Here is a 25,467-nt window from a genome sequence, read left to right on the forward strand (position 1 = left end):
CATTCCACTGTTCTCTCTTGAAAGAAGCCGGTGTTGCTCTAAACTGAAAGTGCAACTCAGAGAGAGGGTCGGTCTGACCTCAAGGGGCGGAGATTCCTCCTCGCTGCCGGGCGCTAGTGGATGACGTAGTAGCCCGCGACGGTCCGGGAGTGTCTTCGTCACTCTCTTGGCCTACCGCCCCACTCCCTGTCGGCTGATTACACGGTGTGGAAGCAGCTTGAGATGAATCGTTGTCATCTATAACGAGGCCATAAGTTTTCGGGGAATGCTTTCTAAACTACCGCCGTTACTATCAGACCAGTCTCGCCCGAGGATTACGGGAAAGCGGAGGATCCGGATGCACCGCCACGGTAAGCTGTCGAAGGGTTCCTCCGAGACATACGTAACACCGGGCGGTATTGTATGTGCGGATATCTCCGTGTATACATTTTAGACTGGTCTTCTTTTAATCCACTGTTGCGGTAGAATAAAGCGGCGAGCAACGACAGACACGTTACTGCCGGAATCGAACAGCGCTGTTATTTATGTCCATTAATAAGAAGCTCCCGTATGTTTATCCGCCAGGGATTGCTAAGGGCACACAAACAACCCGCCATTGTCCCCTACGGTCCGCCTTGTCCCCGACAGGTCGCAAGCCAGACGGCCCGGCGACTTCGGAACAGGCTCTGGATTGCGTGGAAGGGACTGCTTTAGTAGGACATAGCTCCGGGTAGTCCACAGAGCGGCTGTTCTGCCTCCCAGGTTTCACAGCCGGCCTCTGGGTTTGCAAGGTGTAGCAGCTCGTCCATAGAATGGAATTCGCCCCAGGCCGGCTGGGCAAAATCCTGGGGTATTTTTAGCAGCAAAAACAGGCCACTTGCTGCACTATTTGTAAGGGGTCAACTCAATGGCCGTAGCCACTCACCCACCTGTTGCCAGAGAGCCATAGCCTGCTCTGACAGCCCTTTGTTTGGGTTAAACTCCCAGTTTATTATTTCCTTCACCTGCCAGCCTGGGGACAACCCATCGTTAACAGGGACCTTGGTCCCGATGGGCAGCTCGGCTTTCCTGCCAAGGAGAGCATACTGAGCCACTCGTGTGTGTTCCCCAGAAGCCAGCCCACGCCTGTGGGTCCCCTCTACCTTCTCCACGAGATGGGTGGTCAACCCCGGGTTATGCTCATGGAGCAGAGCCTGCACCGCGTCCTTCCTGACCCTCCGGCGCACTCCCTGCCCTGAAACTCGGCCCCGGTACTCACCCACCTGGTTCCATGAATGTTCGTGTCCCGGGTTCATCGGGGACACCATCCTGCCGGCTACGCTACTGTAAGAAGAGGAGACCAGAGACATAGAAAGGTTTGGGGCAGCCACCCGTTTAATGCGGTTTCCCGGCTGCAAAAGTCTTTGAGGCATATTTAAACGGTTGTTTACACAACAGAGTCCACAACAGAACTGCCTGCCTAAGCAAAGGCAGTGAGCTTTATAGCACAGAGGGCGGAAATGATGTCGTCCTCTGGGCCGGAACTGGAAGTGACATCATCCTTGGGGCGGAACCGAAGTGACCTCATTCTTGGGGCCGGAACCGGAAGTGATGTGTCCTTCCTGAAAATGGCTGCTCCTGGTGGGATTTCCCGGGTAAGACCTGCAGAGAACTCAGAAAGAGCGTCAGTGCACCCCCCCGGGCAGATGTATAAACAGTATTTTCTAAGCCCTTCAGCTGCTTCCCATGCACACGTGTGTGACAACATACATATATATATATACATATCTACATATATATATACTGTATATAGCAAAATTTTATTAAGAAGAAAAGAAAATTTTTTTAAACTGAGGTAAAATATACCAATAACTATTTGTTAAGGATCTCTTTGTATACCACATTGTCAGTTCAGCACTCCCTTTGTAATATGACCAAGCTGTGCACTGAGCTTACTTTTGAGAATGCAATGTATAGTTGTCCAGGAGAAAAGCAATGTTGCCTCAAATCAATGGCAACCTTTTGTAGGGTGTGTCCCTGAGACTTATTAATTGTCATCGCGAAGCAGAGCCTTACTGGAAATTGTAGGCATTTGAATTGAAATGGGAGATCAGAGGGTATAACAGTGATGCGAGGAATACATTCAGAGTGTGGCGCTCTGCTGTTTTTTTGTGAAGCTGCCTTTACACAGCTTCTCCGCTGTTTTATAAACAAACACCATATAAGGCCATCGTTTCTCCTTGTTTCGCGGTTCTGTACTGTTTTATTGTTTCATTTATTACGATTGTTATAGTTCTCTTTGTATAGCATGTTGTCAGTTCAGCACTCCGGTTGTAATATGACGAAGCTGTGCGAGCTTACTCTTGAGAATGCAATGTATAGTTGTCCAGGAGAAAAGCAATCTTGCCTCAAATCAATGGCAACTTTTTGTAGGGTCTGTCCCTGAGACTTATTACTTGTATTACGCGAAGCGATTTGAATTGAAATGGGAGATCAGAGGGTATAATGGGGATGCGAGGAATACATTGAGTGTGGAGAAACTCTAGAGACAGCGTGTGTATTAACTTGTGGATTTTTCTGTGAGTATTTGGTGGCAGCGTGACGAAGTTGCTTCCGCAAGACCGCGTTAGCTGTGGAGCTCAACTCGGAGCATATTCTTTTCCTACCTTGTCAATTGTGTAATTGCGTTTTTTGAACAGGTTTGATTCATGGAAGTGATCACTCGTACTGCTTTGCCTTTTATTAGTATAGATTCACCAAAATCTTCAAAAGACTTAAGATTTTTCAAGATCTTATCAAAAGATCTTGACTATACATTGTTCTCCTCTCCTGCTAAGTAAATCTTAGGCTGGAGAAGTTTTTTAATTTCTGACATTGAAGATGACCCACTTAAAGGTGTCCCAATGGTGTCTCTGTCCTAATGTCTATATAAACAAATAGAAATCCAGTTTATGTGTTACAAACTACATGAAGAAGGGGCCTGAGTTGCCCCAAAGCTTGCATATTGTAATTGGTTAAGTTAGCCAATAAAAGCTGTCATATTGCTTGACTTCTCTTTCCAGCCATAATGGCTAACATGGTACAACACCCTAGGACTACAGGATTTAAATGAAAGAGGCTTTAATTAGACGGTGAGCCCACAACTTAGTGGGGATGTTTGGATTTCACTAATGCAAACAATTCATTTAATTTACATATTTTAATTAATACTTAAAAGGGAGGTTTTGAGGGGAATATTATAGGAATGGTGAATGCTATTTACCCCAATATTAACTGAGTGAGCCATACAAATAGCAGAGTATAAGAACAAGAGCTCTTGGATGTAATGAAACTTTACAATCAGTGACCATAATTTAATACATTTCTTAGTGTTTTGGCAAAGTGCATATTCAAAAACTAAGACAGTGAAGTTTAATTTTGATTAAAATTTAGAAGCAGTAAGAAATTAAAGAGAGTACTAAAATTTTGTTAGATTCAATTGGTTTATGTGTCATATTGAATCCCTATCTGATCACACTTCTCTAAATAGATTATGCTTTAATCAAACTGAAATTAAATTTATAAAAATTAGACATGATAGTAAACAAAAGAAATATATATAGGAAAAAACACCCTTCCCTCAGCTCATATGCATATATATATATATATATATATATATATATATATATATATATATATATATATATATATATATATATATATATATATATACTACTCAGACTTAACCGATGGTGTCCACTGTGATAAACAAGCAGCTTTTGCATTATTTGATAATCGGGTGGAGCAGTTAAACCTATTGATGGAACAAGAAAATACTATTTCGCCCGTGACGTAAACATTTACAGTCTCTCTACTTCTCTCTTCTCCAAAAAGGACTATCTTTTATTTCTATCCATCTGGGGTGAATTTGGATGAGCTGACAAGGGACATGTATAAATACAACAGAAAGTTAAAATTACTAGACTATTATGATAACAGAGGTACAGTCTAGACAATTTGTGGACCAATCAGTTTGGTTCCCTCCTTCAGAAAAAAGATTTCAATTCATTTTAGATTTAATAAAAAAAGATTTTAATACAATAATCTAGTTGTCATTTTCTAATAGTATCGTTGATAATTTAACACAGTCCAAAAGATTATCACTAAAACAACTTAAAACAATAAAATATTATAATTAAACCAGAAGATAAGGGCTTATCATAGTAATCCTAAATAAAGCCCAATACACATTTGAAGTTGCATGTCAATTAAACAGCAACACAACATCACTTATCTTAAAAGAAATCTATAATACAAAAATTAATTCCATTAGTTCAAAATTCTATAATGACAGCTACATTAATTCAAAACAAAGAAAATATTAATCTGGACTGGCTAATCCATCTATCCATTTATTATCCAACCCGCTATATCCTAACTACAGGGTCACGGGGGTCTGCTGGAGCCAATCCCAGCCAACACAGGGCGCAAGACAGGAAACAAACTCCGGGCAGGGCGCCAGTCCACCGCAGTAGCTAATCCTTCTTCTCAAAAGTTATATCTATTACCCAAAATACATAAATCTCCAGAATTATGGATGGTTCCATTTGAGAGAGCACCAGGTAGACCTATTGTCTCTGACTGTGGATCTGAATTGTATACAATAGCAGAATTTAATAATCAGTACATTAATCCACTTTCACAAAAACATATTAGTTATATTAAATAAACATATCGTCTTTTTACAAATCATTAAAATATTTCTATCTCTTCACAGTCCTTCCTTTTTACCCTGGAGGTCAAATCTCTATATACTCCATATATAACGCAATTAGGCTTGGAAGCAGTCAAAACTATCCTTCAAAAATTCACTTGTCGAAATTGGCCCGATTTATATCTCGTCCAATTTTTACAGCTCAGTTTAACTTGCAATGATTTTGAATTTAATAATAAAATCTATTTACTAACTCATGGCGCAGCAATGGGTAAAAATTCACCCCAACTTTAGTTTTTTAGTAATGCAAATTTTAACATACATATGTCTTAGATATTTTGATGATATCTTTGGTATATGGACACATGGCAAAAATTTATTTTACGAATTTCTGGACATTTTGAATTCTCACCACTCATCAATAAATATGTGTATTAAATAACAGAATATTTATTTGTTTATGTTGAATACTAATCAACATTACTAAATGAACATAATTTTTTAAAATAAATTATTATATTGAAGTTAACATTAATGTGTTTTGGAAATAAGAACATACTGTGTACAGTATATGAAACATTTGAGGATAATACTCATGTAGATAGCTTTCATTATTTATGTTACTTAAAACAGTCTTTAACTGTATTTACCTTTTTTGTGGTCTGTCTTTCAGTCCATGCAAATATCCTCTAGGCTGTGCACAGAGGAAGTCTGTATTTCACATTTAAAACTCTCTCACACAGCTATCTAATTATCCAGGCTGACAGAGTCCTTCTCTAAAGCCTTTCAAAGACTGGACCACCATGATTTCATTCTCTTCTATTCACTTTAAGCATTCTTCATGGAATCCCATGTCAGGAAAAGAAAAAAAAAGTTTCACTTACTGCATGCATGTTTATAATTCTTATATCTTCCTCTTATTGAAGAAGGTAACAAATAAACTGAGTTGGATTAAGAAATGCAAAAACTATTCTGCTGTATTAAAGGCTGTGTTCTTGGTAAACTCAGCTTACTTGGTAACATACAGCAGGCTGTGATAATAATTTCTTTTTTTTCAGTAAGGAAAATCTTTGAAAAATGGAAATGGAAAATTAATCTGAATTTTATTATTGTACAGGTAAAGGGTACTTACTACTTTGAGGTTTGTTTTTTTCCTTCGTTCACAGTTTACTAATGTGCAGTAATCCTCAAATAGCTGCTCTAAGTTTGTCTCCTTGGTTATTTAGTTGCCATTCTGAAGTATTATCTATGCTAATGTTACCCATGGATCCTGTGATTGGTTGCCAAGCCTGTGGCATGCATCTTCATTATAATGAGCAGCGACCTGACAGGGTAAAAAGTAAATCCTATATAATGCTTATTCTATTTAATATTTTTGCAACATTTCAACAAATTTGTCAGCCATAAACAAAGACAAGTGCTCTGCATAATGTTGCTATTTAAAGGAATCTTACACTGTTAACAAATGTTTAATACTTTCTTCTTTTTTTCTATTTATCTTGTGTGAAATATTCTAAATAAGAAATTGAAATAATAAATGTACATGTAGTGACAATTTAATATTATCTGCATTATAAGGCTGGTAAACCACTATGATTTTGAGTTTATAGAATTAAGTTCGAGCACAAAAGAGTGTTAAGACATAGTCTACAAAAGGAGCAAGTACAAGAATCCTGCAAATAAAAAAAAACAAAGAAAGAAATTAAAAACACAAATTGTGCTCTTTAGGCTACTTTATTGAAACAATCACTGATAAATTTCTGCCACATATTAAACCAAATCAGGGCATATTGCTAATGCTTCTCACCAAACTAGCCTATATTTCTAATTGTGCACCAGGAGTTAATCTAAACATCTTTAAGCAAAAGAGCAATGGAGGGAAGTGAAATTCACACAAACAAGAGTCTGCTGCAGTTACTCTTGTCCTTTCCAGATAATTGACTGCTCAGCCAGTGACAACATTGTATATGCTGTCCCTGCTATTTAATGCTGGGAGGAAGATACCATCAGATTTTGTGTGGGTGTAATTTAGGGGGAGAATGGTCAAGGCGACAGATATATGTGACTTTAAAATGTGTCATGATGGTAGTGACAGCCAGGTTACACTGGGATGAACAATAGCAAGCCAACTAACTTTTTGTTTTGCAAGACTGATTCATAAGTGGAATGAAGAAGGACTATTTCACCAAAAAACACCAAACCTTTTTTGGTCCAATGGTCAGAAATAGATAATTGATTAAAGGATAAGGCAGAGGATGGCATGACTTGTGGGCAGCAGTAAATAGGTTACAATCAATCAACTAAGAGCCGAGTATGACAGTGGTTGTAAAAGAGGCACATTAGGACACATCACTGATCATGATTTGTCATGGATCTTGAATAGCAACTGATGTACCAACCAATACTGAATATAGAGTTTACAACCTGATAGAATCAAAGAAAAAGCAGAGAATTGCAAGCATCCTCTGAAAGCTTTGTTTATTCTCACTCTAAATTTTAAAGCTAAGCTCTCCAAGTAAAAAAATATAATAATTTCCTTAAAATACTAATTACAAATAGGTCAACCAATTAAGTGATATTACTGCAGTGCCAATTCAGAAGATGATATACTGTCATTTTGTGAAGTTTTCCTCATGCCTGTACCCATGTGGCCCTGTCTATTGCCCTGCCTGTTGCAGTCACTGTGGTATAGCAGGGCTCTGAAAGAATGACAGTGTCCTTAAATATTCCATTGGCCGTGTCAGTCTCCGTGGGCGCACTGCGGGGAGTTGGTGAAGTAATTGGGGTGAGGCACACCTGCACATGAGGGTGTGATCTTTCTCAATTGCTTCATTGGTTTCCTTCAGTGCATGATTGAGATGCTGTCCCCATGGAGCTGTATAAGTACGGGCCAGCACAGGGAGGAGAAGGACAAACAAAAGAAGGGACAGGAGGAAAACAAACAGAGAAAAAGGCATGTAAAGCAAGAGTGCGTAATTGGGGCAGAGAGTGACAGAGTGAGAAAAGACAGCGCGGTCAGTGGTTCCACGATGGAGCAAAGGATCATTGCTCTGTGGATGGATGGCCACCACTGATTGTGCAGCAGAGTGGGAGCGCTAAAGATGGTGTCCTCTTCAGGGATCCAAGGAACTACTTTGTAAGCCAGAAGGATGACAAGAGGACAACCCACCACAAGCTGTCTGGCAAATGCCAGCTGAGCAAGTGATGGGTAAGGAGCTGAGGAGACTTGGAAGGAGTTGTGCTTGGCTCATTTGACCCAATGACTGTTGTTTGTTTCTATTCTCATTTTAGCCTTAATTTGGATGCTGCCTATATTCAGTCTTAAAGAATTCAATATGGTGGGAATGCCTGTTACAGATGAGTCAGCTTTATACAGAGATTGTTTAATCGCCTTGATCTCAAATGTCTACAGCAAGACTTGAAGCAAAATAGACTTTATAAACAGAATGCAAAAAAGCAGTGTTTTCTTTAAATTTAGTAAGCAATAGATTATTCACCACATACCTCTTCTTATTAAGGTTACATGTGTCTGCTTAAGCCAAGACACCTTGGGACAGTAGGGGCAGGAGATTAAGTTTGCGACTGGAATGTCCAGGCAAATTACTTAATGCAGATGTATATTTATCAATGTCGTCTGGCCATCCTGGTTATCTGTTCTTAACTCAGCAGGATGACTTGTGTGAGGAGATAGGGGTTATTCGCAATGAATTGGTCTACCCTGTATAGTTGTTTCTACATGAGCATTGCATCAATGCTGATCACTTTTGCCTTAGTGAAGGTATTGAAAATGGTGTGCCAATCCTTTCACTTGTTCTCATGAATTTTCTAAGTGCTATACTGATGGAATCTATCAAAAGTTTATAGTTGTTATATTTTTATGTGTGTCTTTTAAATCTTTTCATGTCAGAATTTTACTTGAGTCATTTGGTTTGTTTTATGTTAAGATTTTATTTGAATCATTAAGTATTTTTTGTTTATAGTAATTTGCCTCTGCTGCCTCATTGCTAGTTAGCATTATTTTTCGGAAGGTCAGTTATTATGCACCTCAATCTTACTGTCAGGTAGATTAATTTCTAATGTGAAGCCGTGATAAAGGAGTAGGGTTGGCTGTAGGTCATTCATGTGCCATGCAAAATGTGTGAAAAAGTAATGGTGGCAGTAGAAAACAAAGACCAATATACTGGGTGAAACTTAATAAGTATTGTGTTCTGGGTTAGGGCCTGTAGTGGTTATTGTCATACTGAGTCCCAAAGGGGAGAAGGGAAAAAGAAACTGAAAATGATGAAAATAAATGATAGAGGAAGAATGGAGTATGAAGAAACTGTACCGGACTAGAAATTATGCTGTAATGAAAAACGATCAGGTGGACATAAGTATGCACTTGGAATTGGAATGGTACTAGGAGAAAGAGCAATGGAGTCATTGAAGGGGTAAAATCAGCTGTAAGCCAGATTCCGAGGGTACTTAAGGAACATGACACTGATCATTCCATATTCACCAAATAGTGACAGTGACCTAGAACACTTCTACATGAAAGTTTAAGAGGCAATGAAAAACATACCCAAGAAGATGTGAAATTCTTTATTGGAGATTGGAATGCAAAGTTGAGAAAATAGAGGAATGTAAGGGGTGAGAGGCTCCTTGAATTTGCAAAGAAAATGGTTTATAAGTGGCGAACACCAAGTTCGATGACACAGGAAAGTAGACATGGAAGCCACCAGATAATAAGATGGTAACAGAACATTCCAAGTGCAGACATTGTATTCAATCATCTACTAGGGCTATGCAATATCAAGATGCAGATGAAGAGAAAGAAGTAGTAAAGCATGGTGGAAGAGCAGGGATTTTCTAGAGGAAAAAGAAGAGGTGACAAAACACATTGAAGAAAGCCTGGAAATTAAGGAAACTCTAAGTCTGGTAGAAAGGCCAAGAAAGGGGATCAGAGGTGCTGGACAAAGGGGAAGAAGGAATGATAGAAGCAAGGAAATAAAGGAAAAAAAATGAACAAGCAGTGAGACACTAAAGTTATTGGAAAATAGAAGATAAATTAAGAGAAGGACTGCATTTGATCAAATAAAGGTAAAAAAAAGTATATGGAGCTTTGCATAGCTGTCAAAAAGACGATGTAATAAGACTGTTGGAAGTTGCAAGAGACAAGACATTTAGGATGATTTAAGCCAGTCCTGAAAGCAGTGTTATTCCCTTTAACAAAAACTAAAACAAAACATGATGTTAATGAAAAAATAATCATTTTATAAACTAAAAATAAAAGCAAAAAGAATTTTATTTTAATTTTGATTTTCTACACACTAGCTTAAGTGCACAATGTATTTGCAAGTGTGTATTTTTTAAAATATTATTTAAAACCCCACAATTGTGATATTAATTTAGAGAAGTGCACTGATTTGTGTGAAGGTGCCCCTCACTAATGATATCAGAATCTGCATTTCATTAGTCATTTCAGCCATCAGTCGGCTTTCCCTTCTAAAACTAAAAGCGAATACCAAAGCCTTACCACTCGCCAATGACTTATTAAGCCAGTCATAGATTTCCTGTTGTCATCAAAGGGTGCTTAAAACATAGAATAGGGTAGAATAGAATAGAATGCCTTTTATTGTAATTGCACAAATGTACAGGGTGGTCCAGTTCTAATTATATAGATCCAGATTGTCTGGATGACTTTGATTTATGTGGGAATGATTCCAGTTCGGCGCAAAGACAGTTCTTCATGTCGTCACTTCACACACTTCTCGATGGTCTGGGATTTTTCAGGTGATTTTCTATGTAATCAATTTAAAATGTTATAGCGTAATGAAAATTACATAATTAGATCTGTACCACCCTTTACAACGAAATTTAAAGTGTCCCGTGAATAGCGCATAAAATATAGTGTGGACCTCAGAGGCACGTACAGCCACCCTAACCCGACACATACAGGCAGAGACACGAGTTTGCCACACAGCACACGTTTATTCACCGGGGGAAGCCCATTTCCTCTGCTCCCCACAGCACAGTACACAAAGCACCAAATGCACAATCCAATACAAAATCCTTTTCTTCTCCTTCTTTCTCTGCCTCCACTCCTTTCCCGGCAAACTTCGTCCACCTCCTCCAGACTCCGGGTCCCCGAGTATTGGTGGCTGGCTCCTTTTAAGTGTCCAATGAGTTTCTTCTGGAAGCACTACCAGGTGTGGCAGAACTCCTGCTACATAGGTCCTGAGAAAGGTTCAGGCGCCTCCGGGAGGTGTTCACAGGCCCCAGCAGGGTTGAGCTTTCATGCTCCAAACCCATGCCCTGGTACATGCTAGGGGGCTGCCCTCCAGTGTTCTGGGGGAGATAGTGTCTGGAATAAGGTAAGGGCCCCGGCGGTCTGCCACAATAGTAAAAACAGAATCTTCAACAGATCCAACATATACTCTGCATTTTAAACTACACATACATGCATTAAAACATTGAGTACCTCTGAATGAATATGTATGTTCAAGGTGGAAAATATAAATAGTAAATTGTGGCATAGTTCCATTTTATAGTGATTGAAATCGAGTCTCCAAGATATTACATTTTTGTTATACAATCTATAAAAACAGATTGTAGATTACATAAAAAATACACACAGAGCGGTGATAACAAAAATAACAGTTTCTGTTCCAAATACCAATAACATGCATAGAATTCAGCTCTGCCCCTCCGAAACATTAAATATGGCACTTTTAAATGTTAGAGCTTTAACTAACAAGACGTTTTTTATCAATGATCTTATTAGTGACTAGCAAAATACCCGCGCTTCTCAGCGGCAAAGTACTGCCTTAAAATTTTTATTAAGAAGAAAATTAAACCTTTTTAAACTGAGGGAAAATATACCAATAATTATTTGTTAAGGATCTCTTTGTATACCACATTATGAGTTCGGCCCTCCAGTTGTAATATGACAAAGCTGTGCGCTGAGCTTACTCTTGAGCATGCAACGTACAGTTGGCCATGTGAACAGTAATCTTGTTTCAAATCTCACAGCTTGGATTGCTGCTGTCATAATCGGTTTGAGTTTCATGGTTTGTTTCAATTAAGACAGTATTTGTAGGACTTGTGTTGAAGAGACATTCGGCATCTGTCAAGCGTTGTAAGTATACAACCTGTTTCATCGATAACTTTACATCCAGCTTTTGAGAGTTTAAACATTCATAAACATCAAAGTGTCCACTACTGAAATCGTCACCTGTCAATCTAAGATGTTTAAGAGGCATTGGCGGTTGTCGAAAGGTGTAAAATATTTGGCCATTTCGGTACACTTGAAAGTGACAACTGAACAATTCACATGTAGATCCATAGGTGAAGGGCTTAAGCATTTCACTCTTCTAGTGCTCCTGTGTAGTATAATTATCTCCTGTACCATCATCAGTCCACACCTTGAACCTGTCCCAGTCATTCAATACATAAGACACAATGTTCCTCCGGATATAAGAGTGAGCCTGATATGGCCGTGCAATATGTAACAAAGAGAATGGAAAAGGTAGGTGCCATCTCTGGGCATGGAAACCAATCGGTAAGTGACAGTTCGTTGATCGATGGTGATCACCTCGATAGACATGTTAATGGGGGTACGGTTGAAATGATAAAGGAAATGGGTACCTGAACAATGTAAAGTAAGTCTAAAATACCTACACAATAACTATAATCGTAATAAATGAACAATAAAACAGCGGAGAAGCCGTGGATTAAATAAAAAGGCTGTAGTTATCAGCAGGGAGACGTGAATCCCGTGGCAAAGCAAGGAAGGGAATGTAGAGACCGGAGCGATGGATGGCCTTATATAAGCAGGCAGCCAACAACGTGGGAGGCGTTGGGATGGGGGTCCCAACGCCGCCTCACACAGTGACCGAGCTGCAGGCTATGGACGTATATATGTACGTAAGTAGGATTCAGTTATTGTTGGGAACCCGTGTACCAAATTTTTCGAAGATGGGCCCATATGTAACAAAGACCGTTGAAATGTTCAATATGGCAGCCGACAGTGGCGTCATACCACCGAAATAAGTATGTACATTGGTTTCGGTTAGCGCAGGGAAGCCACCTACCAAATTTCGTGAAGATGGGGCCATGAATAAGAAAGTTCAACATGGCGGATGTTGTTGATCATTATGACCGTTATGCGTAGAATTTCGAAATTAAACCTGCTTAACTTTTGTAAGTAAGCTGTAAGGAATAAGCCTGCCAAATTTCAGCCTTCTACCTACACAGGAAGTTGGAGAATTAGTGATGAGTGAGTGAGTGAGTGAGTGAGTGAGTGAGTGAGGGCTTTGCCTTTTATTAGTATAGATAGAAAAATTGATTTTATTGCACTACGTGAAACGTGGCTTAACTCAGACGGCGCGGCTGTTTTAATCGAATCTGCGCCTCAGGATTACAGTTTTACTCATGCAGACCACCAAACATTTACTTGAGCCGGTTAAAGTTTCAAAATGTTAGTTTTGATAAATTTAAGTCCTTTGAGTATCTCGCCGTTGTTATTCGTGGAGATTCTCACGTTCTAGTTTTATCTGTGTATAGGCCTCCTAAATTTAATGTGTCTTTCTTTGAGGAATGTTCAGACTTAATGTCAATTTTAATTACAAACTATGACACACTATTAATAGTCAGCGACTTTAACTTTCATATTGATAATCAGTGTGACCTAAAAGTAAAGGAATTCATGAACCTCCTGGGCTCTTCTGATTTGAGACAGTTCGTTAATCAACCTACACATAAAGCAGGTAATACGTTAGACTTAGTAATTACCAAAGGACTAAAAGTTGATGTGAAGCAGATCATTAATATTGGTCTATCAGACCACTTTCTTCTACTATTTAATATAGAAATAATGATAGAAAACATTCATCAGAACCATATTGTTAAAAAACGCTTCTTTGACTCATCAGCAGCTTTAAAACTTACAAACATTCTAAGCAATCAGTCCATTTATAGTGCCAACTATAATAGCGAGGATAATGTAAATAGTAAGGTGGAAAATTTTAATTCTAAAGTAAGAGCTGCTGTTGACATAGTTGCACCTGAAAATACAGTTAAAAAATCTTCTACCATTGTTATTCCATGGAAGACCCAAAGAGTGTCTGATTTAAAAAGAACATGTCGTAGAGCTGATCGTAAATGGAGGAAAACTAAACTAACTATCCATTATGAGATATTGAAGGTTAAAATAACAGAATACAATAACACAGTCCGTCTTGAGAGATGCTGCTATTTCTCTAAGATTATAAATAACAATGCTAGTAATCCCAGAGTCTTATTTTTTACGATTGATCGTCTGCTAAACCCAGGTAACACAAAGGAATGCCCCCAAAATACTTCCAATGAAACCTGTGAGAACATTGCTGTATTCTTCAATCAAAAAATTAATGATATTAGAAAATTTTAGACCCATCTCTAACCTGCCCTTCTTAAGTAAAATTCTAGAGAAGGCAGTCATTATGCAGTGTCGCAGTAGGGGGCAGTAGCGCTCCCTTGAACCCTCAGGTACCACGCAAAACACCTGGTAAAATTGCCACAATAATTATATTTATTATAATAATGTGCACCAAGCACCCTCCACTCCACTATATTCATAAATCACAATAATCAATAATAATCACAATCCTCCACTCCCAGATGCGTTGCCCTCCTACCACCCAGCTCAGCTCGTTGTCTGGGAGTTCCCAGAGTCCTTTTATTCCTCCTGACCCGGAAGTGTTTCTGCCCAACAGTTCCACAAGTCCTTATTCCTTCCGGGTCAGGGTAAACAGTACTTTTCTTCACCCTGGAAGCCCGTCGCTCTTCCTGTGACGAACTTCTGGGTCATGGTGCACAAATGAGTCCATTGGCTTCCCGACAGCGACTCCCAGTGGCCGCCAAGGTATCCAGCAGGGCTGTGTATAAAAACTACATAGTCCATGAGGCCCTGCTAGAATTCGGGGCCCGTATATGCTCTCCTCCTGGCGGCCTGGGGGTGAGGGCCGGAGTAAAATGCCGGCAACCCACCACAGCAGTTAAATGACCACCTCAATAAACATGCTATTCTTGATAAATTTCAGTCAGGTTTTAGAACAAATCACAGCACAGAAACTGCACTCGTTAAGTAGTAAATGACTTGCGGGTAAATGCAGACAGAGGCCATTTATCTGTTCTCATCCTCCTCGATCTGAGTGACACATTTGACACCATTGATCACAATATTCTTAGAAATCGCCTTAGTCAATGGGTGGGCCTATCTGGCAGTGTCTTAAATTGGTTTGAATCCTACCTAGTAGGGAGAAAATTCTTTGTTAGTTGTGGTAATCACATCTCAAAGACACATGATATCCTATATGGTGTTCCACAAGGCTCTATCCTGGGTTCGCTTCTCTTCTCAATCTATATGCTTCCGTTAGGTCAGATTATCTCAGGTTACAACGTGAGTTACCACAGCTATGCTGATGACACACAGCTGTACTTATCAATAGCACCTGATGACACCGACTCTCTCGATTCATTAACACAATGTCTTACTGGTATTTCTGAATGGATGAATAGTAATTTTCTCACGCTAAATAAAGAGAAAACTGAAATTTTACTGATTGGCAATAATGGATTCAATGAGGTTATCAGAAATAAACTTGATGCATTAGGATTAAAAGTTAAGGCGGAAGTAAAAAAACTTAGGGGTAACTGTTGACTGTAACCTGAATTTTAAATCGCATATTCATCAGACCACTAGGACAGCATTTTTTCACTTAAGAAACATAGCAAAAGTTAGACCTCTTATATCATTGAAAAATGCTGAGAAATTAATTCACGCTTTTGTTTTCAGTCGCCTAGATTACTGTAACGCACTCCTCTCAGGACTACCCAAAAAAGACATAAACCGTTTGCAACGAGTGCAGAATGCAGCTGCTAGAATCCTAACTAGGAAAAGAAAATCCGAGCATATCTCTCCAGTTTTGATGTCACTACACTGGTTACCTGTGTCATTCAGGATTGACTTTAAAATTCTGCTTATGGTTTATAAAGCCTTAAATAATCTCGCCCCATCTTATATATCGGAATGTCTGACACTTTATATTCCAAATCGTAACCTTAGATCCTCAAATGAGTGTCTCCTTAGAATTCCAAAAGCTAAACTTAAAAGAAGTGGTGAGGCGGCCTTCTGCTGTTATGCACCTAAAATCTGGAATAGCCTGCCAATAGGAATTCGCCAGGCTAATACAGTGGAGCACTTTAAAAAACTGCTGAAAACACATTACTTTAACATGGCCTTTTTATAACTTCACTTTAACTTAATCCTGATACTCTGTATGTTCAATTCATCATAATAACTATTCATGGTGGCTCTAACATCCGTACTGACCCCTACTCTCTCTTCTGTTTCTTTTTCTGGTTTCTTTGTGGTGGCGGCCTGCACCACCACCACCACCTACTCAAAACATCATGATGCTCCGACATTGATGGACTAAAAGCCAGAAGTCTACTTGACCATCATCATAAAGTCCTTCCGTGAGAACCCTAAATACAAAGAGGACTATTTCATTTATGTTAGGTAGAATGCCCAGAGGGGACTGGGCGGTCTCGTGGTTTGGAATCCCTGCAGATTTTATTTTTTTCTCCAGCCGTCTGGAGTTTTTTTTCTGTCCACCCTGGCCATTGGACCTTACTCTTATTCGATATTATTTTTTGTTGACTTATTTTATTTTCTTACTGTGTCTTTTATTTTTCTATTCTTCATTATGTAAAGCACTTTGAGCTAAATTTTTTTGTATGAAAATGTGCTATATAAATAAATTTTGTTGTTGTTGTTGTTCCATTGATGCCATGGGTTGACAATGATAGATAGATAGATAGATAGATAGATAGATAGATAGATAGATAGATAGATAGAAAGATAGATAGATAGATACTTTATTAATCCCAAGGTGAAATTCACATAATCCAGCAGCAGTATACTGATACAAAAAACAATATTAAATTAAAGAGTAATAAAAATGCATGTAAAAGCAGAAAATAACTTTGAATAATGTTAGCATTTACTCCCCTGGGTGGAATTGAAGAGTTGCATAGTGAGGGGGAGGAACGATCTCCTCAGTCTGTCAATGGAGCAAGACAGTGACAAAAGTCTGTCACTGAAGCTACTTCTCTGCCTGGAGATGACACTGTTCAGTGGATGCAGTGGATTCTCCATGATTGACAGGAGTTTGCTTAATGCCCGTCGCTCTGATACAGATGTTAAACTGTCCAGCTTTATTCGTACAATAGAGCCAGCCTTCCTAACAAGTTTGTCCAGGCGTGAGACGTCCTTCTTCTTTGTGCTGCCTCCCCAGCAACCACAGCGCAGAGGAGGGCACTCGCCACAACCGTCTGGTAGAACATCTGCAGCATTTTATTGCAGATGTTGAAGGACACCAACTTTCTAAGGAAGTATAGTCGGCTCTGTCCTTTCTTACACTGAGTATCAGTATTGGCAAACCAGTCCAATTTGTCATCCAGCTGCACCCCCTGGTATTTATAGGTCTGTACCCTCTGCACACAGTCTCCTCTGATGATCACGGGGTCCATGAGGGGCCTGGGCCTCCTAAAATCCACCACCAGTTCCTTGGTCTTGCTGGTGTTCAGGTGTAAGTGGTTTGAGTCACACCATTTAACAAAGGCTTTGATTAGCTTCCTGTACTCCTCCTCCTGCCCACTCCTGATGCAGCCCACAATAGCAGTGTCATCAGCGAACTTTTGCACGTGGCAGGACTCCGAATCGTATTGGAAGTCCAATGTATATAGGCTGAACAGGACCGGAGAAAGTACAGTCCCCTGCGGCACTCCTTTGTTGCTAAACACAATGTCAGACCTGCAGTTCCCAACACGCACATACTGAGGTCTGTCTGTAAGACAGTACACGATCCATGCCACCAGGTGTGAATCTACTCCCATCTCTGTTAGCTTGTCCCTAAGGAGCAGAGGTTGGATGGTGTTGAAGGCGCTAGAGAAGTCCAAAAACATAATTCTTACAGCACCACTGCCTCTGTCCAGGTGGGAGAGGGATCGGTGTAGCATATAGATAATGGCATCCTCCGCTCCCACCTTCTCCTGGTATGTGAACTGCAGAGGGTCGAGGGCGTTGCAGACCTGTGGCCTCAGGTGGTGAAGCAGCAGCCACTCCATGGTCTTCATCAGATGTGACGTCAGAGCAACAGGCCAGAAGTCATTCAGCTCACTAGGACGTGATACCTTTGGGACTGGGGTGATACAAGATGTTTCCTAAAGCCTCAGGACTCTCCCCTGTTCCAGGCTCAGGTTGAAGATGCGCTGTAGAGGACTCCCCAGTTCCAACGCACAGGACTTCAGCAATTGTGGCGATACTCCATCTGGACCCGCTGCTTTGCTGGCACGAAGTCTCCTCAGCTCTCTGCTCACCTGCGCTGCAGTAATTGTGGATGGGGATGTCTCTCCTATGCTGGCATCAGCAGAAGGATGGTTTGAGGATGCAGTACTCCGAGTTGTGAGTGGGTTAGAGTGGTCAAACCTGCTAAAGAAATTGTTCATTTGGTTTGCTCTCTCCATGTTTCTCTCGATGGTGGCACCCCGCTTCGAGCTGCAGCCAGTGATGATCTTCATCCCATCCCACACTTCCTTCATGCTGTTATTCTGCAACTTCTGCTCCAGCTTTCTCCTGTACTGCTCCTTCCCCGCCCTGAGGTGAACTCGGAGTTCCTTCTGCACGTGCTTGAGCTCATGCTGATCACCGTCTTTAAAAGCCCTTTTCTTCTGGTTCAAAAGGCCCTTGATGTCATATGTAATCCATGTCTTGTTGTTAGCATAGCAGCGTACTGTTCTTACTGGAACTACAATGTCCATACAGAAGTTGATGTAATCAGTTGTGCATTCAACAGCGTCTTCAATGTTCTCACTATGTGCCCCCTGCAGTATATCCCAGTCTGTAGTTCCAAAGCAGTCTCTCAGAGCCTGCTATGCCTCAGGGGACCACCTACTGAATGAGCATGAAAGACATAAGATCAGAATCTCGCACTTAGATTCAGCAAACAGTTGTTTAACAAAATTTAGTTCTCTGATAGTGCTTGGGTAGAAGTTTTTCAGTAGTCTGGAAGTGTGTGCCTTAATAGACCTATATCGCCTCCCAGAAGGCAGCAGTGTAAAGGTGGTGGCCCAGGTGAAGTAGGTCCCTAATGATTTTTTGGCCTGTTATAAATTTTGAGTTATATATATCCTCTAGTGAAGGTAACTGGGTGTTGGTAATTTTTTTGTGCTGATTGATGACTCTTTGAAGAGCCTTCTTGTCAACCACGTAGCAGCCAGCATACCATACCAGGATGCCTCAAGTAAGCATGCTTTCCACAGAGCAGCGATAGGAAGACACCAACTGATTGGACAGGCTAGCCTTCCTCATCATCCTTAAGAAGTAGAGCCACGTCTGTGGCCTCTTCACCAGAGAAGTTGTGTTAACAGACCATGTGAGGTCCTGGGAGATGTATGTGCTAAGAAATTTAAAGCTAGGCACTCTCTCCACTACGTTTCCTCTAATGTATAGAGGAGCAGGTTCCCCTTCTTGCCTCCTGACTGATATTCAGCTCCTTTTTTTTGGAGGTGTTGACTGCCAGGTTGTTAATGAAGCACGATTCACACAGTTTGCTGACCTTATCGCTATTGACAAACACATCATATTTATCAACCCTAGTACAGTGGTGTCATCTACAAATTTGATTATATTTCTGCTATGCAGTAGTGCACAATATTGGGTATTTAAGGAATGACAATGTGGGCGCAGCACAAAGCCCTGTGGAGCTCCAAAGCTGAGTGTCAGGGAGTGGTAGGTCCACAGCCTAAGAGTCTGTGATCAGTTTGTTAAGAAGCCCTTCATCCTTCTACATGTGTGCTGATTGACACAAAGGTTGAGCAGTTTGGTTGTCCTTCCCTCTGGGGACGATCATGCTAAATGCGCAATTAAATTCCACAAATAACATTCTCACGTATGTATCCTGGTGTTACAAATGAGTCAGTGTAGTGTGGAGAGGTTTATTAATGGCATCTATTGGCTGTAGGTGAAATGATGCTGATCCAAGGTGGGTGGAAGTGAAGATTTCATGTGCTTCAGAACTAGCATTATGAAGCACTTCATTACAATGGGGGTAACAACTACAGATCTGTAGTCATTAAGACTGCTTATTACTTCCTTCTTTGGAACAGACACAATGGTAGACGTAAGGCATTTGGGGACAGTGCCTTGTGATAAAGAGAGAGATTAAAGAAGGCAACTTTGGAAGATACAAGTAAGTAACTTGAAAATCAGAGCCATGGAAGAAGTTTGAATAGCCACCTCAGCTTCAAATTTAGTCAGTATTTACAATGGGATAAAAAGTTACTGTATTTCCATACGGCAAGCAAGGAAGGAATTTTGTCAGTTTCACCCTAATTTATTACAGGTATTGATTGATTATTGGCTGTATTATTGCAGTGACAGATTAAGCAGGTATGTACCATGCAATCAATGTTATCAACTGAGCCAAAGCTTCATGCATACATTTACTATAGGTTTTATCTGGCTATTAATGCTGATGTTTCAACGTGGGTGGTGCTGCTGTGTCGTAGAGCAAGTTCCTATCATCCCATTGTGATGAACTTCTCTATGTTTAATGCTTCATCAATTGTAAATGAGCTGCAGTAATTGTAAATGATTCCAATAATCTTAACATATTTAGACTACCACAGTATTGCAAAGTTTTTAACAGGGGATTGTGACGTCACCATGATGCTTAGTACTCTTAGTTTTAAAGTATATCATCCCGCTCAGGGTTTATTTTAACAAGAGTAATGTACCAAATCTGCTCTATATTGAAATAAACTCCTACAATGGATTTTTGTGCAGCAAACTTTCTTTATCTAACATCGCCATACTTATTATACAGCACCTCATTGGCAAAGCACTAGAACTATTGGATTGATCATGGAATGCAATCTTAATATGTTATACAAAAATGAAAAAAAAACTTCAAATGTTTACATCTCTAAGTGAGTTGACTCAGTTTGAGTGTTTACTTTGCAGTGGCATGGTAGTCTGATTTGGATTGTTACTGTAAGATCTGAAATGATCATCAAACAAGTAGCCATTGAATGGTCAATGTCCTTTCAGGGTTTATGTATAAAACTGCTCATGATTTCTGTTCTTATCGTATTCATTGTCCCTTATCATAGTGGGTGATTGTAATATAAACATTTATATTCCTACATGTAAGTGTATACATGTGTTATTTTATTCATAGCTTTCTTCTTTTTCCCTGCTTGTTTTTTAAACTAATTCAGAACTTTGACTTTCAAATATCTGTATATTATTTGTTTTTTAATGTTTGATGATAGTTTGTATGGTGTGTTATTAATGTGATCTTTCCTTTTATTCCTATTCCATTGAATATTTGTAAAGCTCTTTGAGCATGGGAAAGGTGCTATATGAATAAAATATATTATTATTATTATTATTATTATTATTATTTCACAGTGCCATTGGTTCAGATTTGATTGCTAACCTGGTCAGTGTGTGTGTGTGTGTATGGAGTTTGCATGTTCTTTGCACGTGTAAGTTGACTGTGTGTGTAACTGCAGATATTGCTTTACAGATTGATATTAGATGTATAATTAAACACTCAATTTCCAAAATCTATTTAATCCTAATATTTTTCTAAATTACATCCTCTCAGTTTAGGGGCAGAGGAAGCTCCCCAAGTTTTGCATGCTGCTTATTAAGTGATTTTTCTGAGATATTGCTATAACAGATGTTCAGTGTTTAATGTAAATAATATGCTTGGAGAAATGCAGTATATACATGGAAACACTTTCATGACTTTCTGCTATTACTGTTGTTAACATAATTAAAGTAGTGACTTCAATAGTATTTCAAAACGTATACAAAGTCAGAATTCCCTGAAAAAATACACTTTTAAAGTTTCAAAATGGGTAAATGACATACGTATAATCAAAATTATTATAAAACTTGCAACTTGCCGCGCGCTATGCTGCGCGTTGGATGACCACAGTTGAAGGACTCAATCGTAAGGACCTCTTGTCGGGTGCCTCATTGGCACGCTTTTGCCTCTTTCTTTCGCGATCATGGAGTAATCTGTCTTCTCTCTCTGTAGGGGTTTCAGTTGCCTTTCGCCAGCGGCAGAGACGCGTCGTTGAGCTAATCTGTGTGAATGCTGAGTGTCCGTTTCTTGCGAGCGACTGTCACGTCTTTACCTCTTTGTTTAGTGATCATGCTGTAATGTGTCCTCTCTCGCAGCAGCAGGTTTAGTTGCGTTTCGTTTCGGCATTGTTCCATAAGGTCTCCTCCGTACAAGTGCACATGGGTAGCTGAAGACGGAAAGGCATAGTGGGCATAGTGAAACACACGAATTGGTGACCAGGGGAACCATCCGACTCAGACGGAGGGCTCGAAATACTCAAGTGCACATGTTATTTGTAATAAAATTTTTTTTTTTGTTATGAACTTCCCCAAAAGAGTTGATCCCTGTAAATAGTTAATAGTATATTAACAATATAATCTGTTGTAGTATGGGCGTTAATTAGCGTCACACCTCATAACCTGCATATACCACGTGTTTGGCTGTAACGCCAGAAGCGCGGTGGACGCTGTAAGGGTAGGTTGTGGTTTCTGTTTCTTTCGTGATTTTTTTATTTCATTTTATTGATTATTTAATAGGGAGAGGGGAGAAGACGTTAATGTGACGCTCTGTCAATTTCTTTACTTTTGTTTTGAAAAGATTTTCGGGAACAGGAAAAATAAAAGCAAAGGTGAAAGAATGGAGGAGGGTAAGCAGGAATTCTGAGAGGGGACGGACTGGGGCTTTTCTACGAGGCGGCTATACAGCCAAAAGGAACGCGGACCCAGACACGGACACCGTGCTGCGCTTTTATTATATAGATAAGGGTAAATGTGTGCATTGTACTTAGAGCGTGCAAAGAGAATCACTCAATTAAAAAAAGTTGTACAGGTACAATATGAATGATATAAAATTTGACAACTATAAAGATAATTGTTTTTTACACTTGCAAAACAGTGTCTGTGTCAATTGTGGCCCCCGGCCGGGGCTGGAGCCCGGCCGGGACGCCCAGGAGGAGGAGAGGAGGGCTTGTGCCTCCTCCAGACCGCGAGGGGGCGTCCGTCTTGGTTGTGTAGGGGACCACGGGTACAGGGTTTGGAAGCCCAGCCCTGTAGGGACCTGTGGACACCGCCGGGCGGCGCCCTGATGCCGGTTTACCCTGTGTGGTCTTTGGCCGGGGATGGAGCCTGGCCGGGACGCCTTGGAAGACCGGAGGAGGGCGTGTGCCTCCTCCAGACTGAGTGGGGGCGTCCGTCCTGGTTAGGCAGGGGCCTGGGTACAGGGCTTGGAAGCCCAGCCCTGTAGGGACCCGTGGCCACCGCCAGGCGGCGCCCGTGCCTAGTATCCGGGAGCCCGGCACTTCCGCCACACCAGGAAGTGCCGGGGGGAAGACTTTGTGTGGCGCCCGGAGAGCTGCCAGGAAAGCAGCCGACACTTCCGCCCCGCTGGGGCGTGGCTAAGGAGAAGAGGCCGGAAACACCTGGGGCTCATCCGGGGCATTATTTAAGGGGCCGCCTCCCTCCAGTCATTTAGTGGAAGTCGGGAGGAAGTAGACGGAGCTGGAGAGAGGACAGGAGGCAGCCAGGACAAAGGCACAGAGACTGTGGGCCCTGGACTTTGGGGGATTCAGTGCCAAGGGCGCTGGGGTTGTGAGTGCACGTGACATTTATATATTATTGTACATAGTGTAAATAAACAGTGTGTGGAGCAGAAAATGTTGTCCGTCTGTCTGTGCCGGGGCCAGCGTTCACACAATATTTTGGTTAGTAACACAAAACTAATAAAATGTGACAAAAACTAAAAGTTACTTACTAAAAACTAAAATGAAATAAAAACTAATGGCCCAATCGCATCAAAACACTCTATACAGACACAAACATGTATGGTAATGATGTCTTGGAAAAGCTAAAGAAAAATGATGGCAAGCCAAAGTAAATAAGCAGTGAAAATGGCACACTGAATTCCGAAGTAGAGAGAGCAATCAGCAAGCTGAAAATCAACAATGGCAGAATCAACGAGAGACCAGCAGAACTAATTAAGGAACAATCTGTTATGAAATTTGGGATACAGCACAATGGGCGGAACTTAGGTGTAAATCCATTATGGTGGCACTATATAAAAAAGGACTTATGATAAGCTGTGCAAATTACTGAACAATAACTTTAATCCCAGATTTATGCAAAATAATGCTGAATGTCAGGCAGGAAAAACTGATTAACGCACTTCAGAAAACTTGAATGCCAAACAAAATAATCCAGGAAGGACAGAAACACTATACAACAGATATGGACTCTTTGATTAAATGCTGAAGATATGTCAAAAAACCTTTAGTACTGCTTCACTGACTTCAAGAAGGCTTTCAAATAAATGTGGTAAGTATGGGAAGTACAGAGAAAATCATCAGAGTGTCAAGAAGCTTGTACATAAAATTTCACAGATGGCTATGAAGACCAAGAAAGGAGTAAGTGAATGGATCAGAGCAACAAGACAGTAGACAAGAAGATACAATGTCCCTCCTACTGCTTGTAGCAATTCAGGAGAAGCTAGTAAAAGAAATGGAAGTGCAAGAACTTGAAGGTGTGGTGATACAGGGAAGGAATGTTAAGGATCTGCGATTTGTTAATGATATACATTTTTTGCCAGAAAAAGAGGAGCATTGGCAGGTGCTGCTGACAAAAATTAATTAGGTTAACAAAGGCTTTGAACTCTACATTAACAAGGATGAGACAAAAGTGGTGAGACTGAGAAAAAAGCAAAGCAGAATAGATTTTCATAGAAAGTTAATAAACTTATGTGTTTAGACCAATTCATATGCCTGGTGAGCATGATAGCTTCAGATAACAACTGCAGCAAGGAAATAGGACTGCGAATTTGAACTGCAAACCTGACCTGGAAAAGCAAAAACATTTCTGTGTAGACCAAACTAAGAATAATAGACACATGCATGATGCCTAATTTTCTATATGCATGCAAATATGGACTCTGAAGAAAGCTGACATTGTTAAGTTGAATGCATTTGAATAACTTGAATGTACATGGTCAGCAATAAAGCGATTAGAAATGTAACAGTAGATCAAAGTGAGGAAACTGGCAATGCTTGGACATGTCTGTAGGATGATGGATATCAAATTCATGAGGAGAGTAATGCTTGGAAGACCTGAAAAAACAAGGAAATGAGGAAGGCAGACAAGAAAATGGCTAGATGATATCCAGGAATGTACTACAATACATATCCGAAGTGCAGTGTGCTTAGCTATAGAGTGGAAAGAACCCTGATCAAGAGACAATGCCCCCACCATGTCCCTGATGGTCCATAGGACTTGGTGGTGCAAAGGAGAAGAAGAACAAGAAAAAAAAAGAAACCTCATTTGTCTCCTCTTCAGATGTTCCATTTTGATTGTCCTGATCTTTTCCTCCATAGTCACAAAGTTGGATATCTCAGGCGTAAAACAATTTATTTAAGATATTAAAGTTATTATAACAAGGTAGAATTCATAAACCCACTTGGTCCAATACAGCGTCATGTACATAAAGGGGTCAATGGGTCAATTGCAATGACCTAAAAGTAACATATAATCAGAAGTTCAGCCTGTAGGCTATACTTAAGCCCAGTTGCAACAAAATTTTCCATTATTAGTAGAAATTAAATACTTAGATGGTCAGTCAAAAAAGTTGTTTCAGAACTTTATTTTTAAATTCAAGGAAAGTTAAACTATT

The 25,467-nt window shown here is 40.2% G+C and overlaps 1 long non-coding RNA gene across 1 annotated transcript in view; it reads right to left on the reverse strand.

The window, feature by feature from the left end:
- LOC120533612 overlaps positions 1 to 5,456 on the reverse strand; it is a 104,957-nt gene extending 99,501 nt beyond the window's left edge. The window contains exon 1 of the long non-coding RNA XR_005634572.1: positions 5,302 to 5,456. This is a non-coding gene — a long non-coding RNA (uncharacterized LOC120533612). The remainder of the gene's footprint in view (positions 1 to 5,301) is intronic.
- Positions 5,457 to 25,467: the final 20,011 nt, after the last annotated feature.

The sequence above is a fragment of the Polypterus senegalus genome, chromosome 8 (genome assembly GCF_016835505.1).
Source record: "Polypterus senegalus isolate Bchr_013 chromosome 8, ASM1683550v1, whole genome shotgun sequence".
NCBI lineage: Eukaryota > Metazoa > Chordata > Cladistia > Polypteriformes > Polypteridae > Polypterus > Polypterus senegalus.